Below are 732 nucleotides of genomic sequence, written 5' to 3' on the forward strand. Positions count from 1 at the left end.
AAAAAAAAAAAAAAAAAAAAAAAAAAAAACACCGCAAAAATGTGTTATTGTGTGATGATGAAGACAATTGATCCCAAACATTTTAGAAAAAATGGAGCCGAACTTTAATAAAATGTGTTGAGAATGGTGCTGCTTCTATTTGATTTGTTTAGAGTCATTTAGGGGATGGGGCATTTATTCAGAGGAAAAAATAAACACTCGGAAAGCGTTTATTCAAAATGAGGCTCTAGATGGGAGTTTCAGGGGTGGAGCCAGCGCCCCCCCCCCTCCGTGCCGGGGAGAGCTCCCCCTCCCCCGTCGGGGAGAAAAACCACAATTCGTCGGGGAGAAATAAAATGTATGTCTTTTCTACATATTAGTAGACTCTAAAATCGATTAAATAAATCTTTGAAGCCCCTTAACTGTCATATTTTAGGGTGCTTCGTGCCCTGGAACACTTTCGGGAGATTTTGAGCGACGCCCGACAATGCCCACTTTTTTGGTCGGGCACATCGCACCCACGTCATACTCCCCGTCGGGAAAATCCTGGCGCCACCCCTGGAGAGTTTATTCGAGAGAGGCGTTTCTTTGAATAAATATACATTCCAGAAAAAAATACTCATCAGCATGACGAAGAAACTTCTAATTCATATCTTTATTAATATTGCAACTATATTTACAACACGTTAGTAAAATTCTGAGTACCAATAACCAATTCAGTTGTATATAGACATCGTAAAACTTCTCAGATTG

Source organism: Anneissia japonica, unplaced genomic scaffold (genome assembly GCF_011630105.1).
Source record: "Anneissia japonica isolate Jap-2015-1 unplaced genomic scaffold, ASM1163010v1 scaffold652_len952628_cov199, whole genome shotgun sequence".
Classification (NCBI taxonomy): domain Eukaryota; kingdom Metazoa; phylum Echinodermata; class Crinoidea; order Comatulida; family Comatulidae; genus Anneissia; species Anneissia japonica.